A 3332-nucleotide genomic window follows, 5' to 3' on the forward strand; every position below is an offset into this window, starting at 1 on the left:
GGTAAAGTGCCCTGAGTTCAATCCCAGTACCCAAAAAATGAATTACATTATACCGTATATGGCCTTATGTGCTTACCTTCTTTCAATCCCCCACCCCACCCCAATGGCACCATACTGCGGAGTTATCTCCCCAGCCCTTTTATTTTTTATTTTGAGACAGGGTTTTGCCAAATTGCTAAGGTTGGTCTCCATCTTGCAATCTACTTGCTTCAGCCTCTTCAGTCATTGGGATTACAGGTGTGCATTTCAGTGCCTGGCTTACTTAACAATGTTTTGAAGGTTCATTTATATTGTAGCACATGTCAATACTTCATTCCATTTTGCGGGCAAATAATATTCTGTTGTATTTATTCCACATTTTGTTTATCTGTATAGCAATTGATAGATACTTAGGATTTTTTTGCTTTTTGGTTATTATAAATACTGCTATTTAAAAATTTATTTACAATGTTTTGTGTACATTTTGCTTTTTCAGGGTCTCTTGTGTATGTATGTAATGGAATTGCTGGGTCCCATGGGAACTGTGTGTGTGTGTGTGTGTGTGTGTGTGTATGGGCGCGCGAGTGCGTGTGCACCCGTGTGTGTATATGTGCATGTGGTGCTGGGGATAGAGTTGAAGACTGTTGCCTGCTAGGCAATTTGTTTACAACTGAGTTATACATACCACCAGCCCATATTTAACATTTTGAAGAATTGCCACTTTCTCAAAGCACTGCATCATTTTTCATTTTCAGGAGCAGTGCATGAGGGTTCCAGTTTCTCCTCAAAGTCACCTAACAGTCGTCATATCTGTCCTTTTTCTTTTAGCCATTCTTGTGGGTGTAAAGTGGTTTTGATTTGCAAATGATAACTGAGTTTTCATGTATTAATTTTTAATGTATTTTTGCAAAATATCTATTCAGATTTTTGGCTCTCAATCTTTTTTTTTTTTTTTTTTTGTACTGGAGATTGAACTCGGGGGCACTTAACCACTGAGCCATATCCCCAACCCTATTTTGTATTTTATTTAGAGACAAGGTCTCACTGAGTTGCTTAGCACCTCACCATTGCTAAGGCTGGTTTTGAATACACGATCCTCCTGTCTCAGCCTCCCAGGCTGCTGGGATTAAAGGCTTGAGCCACTGTGCCCAGATCGATCTTTTTTAAAATTACTATTTATTTTTTTTCATGATGCAGAGGATTAAAGCCAGGGGTGCTCTACATTGAGCTGCATTTCCCGTCTTTTTGTGTGTGTGTGTGTGGGGGGGTTTTTTGGTACTGCCGATTATAATAAAGAACGCAGGGTGCTTTGCTACTGAGCTACATCCCCAACCCTTTTTTGTTTATTTTTTATTTTGAGACAGTGTCACTAAATTGCTGAGGTTGGCCTTGAACTTGCTGTCCTTCTGCTTTAGCCTCCTGATTAGCTGGAATTATGGGAGTGCTCCATCATGTCCTATAAGTAGAATTACTTTTTATGTAGGTTTGATTTGTGAAGTATTTCATTCAGTCTTTTAAGACAGTTCAGTAGTATGTTTAGTTTTAGTGCATAACATTTATTTATGTATGTATGTATGTATGTATGTATGTTTTTTTGGCCCTGGGGATTGAACTCTGGGGGCACTTAACCATTGAGCCACATCCACAACTCTTCATTCATTCATTCATTCATTTTATGATATCAGGGATTGAATTCAGGGGCACTTACACCAGTAAGCCACAATCCCAACCCTTTTTCTTTTCTTTTCCATTATAGTTATTTTTGGTACCGGGGATTTAACTCAGGGGCACTTACCCACTAAGCCATATCCCCAACCCTTTTTATATTTTATTTAGAGACAGGGTCTTGGTTCAGTTGTGTAGCGTCTCGCCTTTGCTGAGGCTGACTTTGAACTCGAAATCCTCCTGCCTCAGCCTCCTGAACCGCTGAGATTACAGGCATGTGCCACTGCACCTGGCACTAGCTCTCTTTCATCTATGTATAAAATGTAATTGTACAGGTAACTTCTAGAGTTTAAAATTGAGGTTTGTGTAAGCATATATCTTTTTTTTTTTTCATTTTTCTTTTTTTTTAGTACTACTGGGTGCTTCATTTTTTTAAAAATATTTATTTTTTAGGTATAGTTGGACACAATACTTTTATTTGTTTTTACGTGGTGCTGAGGATTGAATCCAGGGCCTCGCACGTGCTAGGCGAGCGCTCTACTGCTGAGCCACAACCCCAGCCCCTCATTTTTCTTTTTTTGGTACTGGGGTTGAACCCAGGGGTGTTTTATCACTGAGCTACATTCTTAGCTGTTTTTTACTATTTTGAGACAGGGTCTCTGTAATTGCTTAGGGCTTTTCAAAGTCACTAAAGCTAGCCTTGAACTTGGAATCCTGAGTTGCTGGGATTATAGGTGTGCTACTGTGTCTGGCAAGTATGCTTTTTTTTTTTTTTTTTTTTTTTTTAGTGTTCATAGAAATTGTGGTTATGTTTAATTTTATTTTTAAAGTAGATTATTCATCAGGTTGATTAGTCTGTTTTTCCCATTTCTCTACTCCCCACCCCATTAGTGATTAATGGGCTTCATGTGTCCTCAGATAGCCCTTTACCACAGAGCTACATCCAGCCCTCTGTTACATCTAGTCTTAAAAACAGTTCCTGGAATAAATACTCATCTTGCAAGCATCAAACCTAGTTCTACCAGTATCCATTAAAGATTTTCCCTATTGTTCCCTTTATTTGAATTAATTTCTTAGATAAATTCTAAAAGCTGTGTTGGTCAGTGTTTGACTTAACAATTAAATGCAGCTATTATTTAAGTATTTATTCTGTCTTACACAATTAGTTTTCAAATATTTTATGTACCTAATATAATGTATGTCTGTGTGTATGAGCAAAACAGTGTTCTGTTGTTTTGTTCAAGTTGGCCTTAAATTCCTAGACTAAAATGATCCTCCTGCCTCAGCCTAAATAGTTGGGGTTACACCCTCTGAAGTGTTGGGACTGCAGGTGTGCACTACCACACCTAGTTAATCACCTTTTTTTCCTTTCAATATTGGGAATTGAACCCAGGGGTATTCTACCACTGAGTTATATCCCAGTTCTTTTTATTTTTTATTTTGAGACAGTATATTGCAAAATTGCCCAAGCTGGTCTTGAATTGTGATCCTCCTGCCTCACCCTCTCAAGTAGCCAGGATCACAGGCATATGCCACTTTCCCAGAGTTCTGACAAACTCAGATATAACCTCTTTTTTTTTAAATTTTTAATATTTATTTTTCAGTTTTCGGCGGACACAATATCTTTGTTTGTATGTGGTGCTGAGGATTGAACCCGGGCCACACGCATGCCAGGCGAGCACGCTACC

The sequence above is a fragment of the Marmota marmota genome, unplaced genomic scaffold, assembly GCF_001458135.2.
Source record: "Marmota marmota marmota unplaced genomic scaffold, marMar, whole genome shotgun sequence".
Taxonomy (NCBI): Eukaryota; Metazoa; Chordata; class Mammalia; order Rodentia; family Sciuridae; genus Marmota; species Marmota marmota.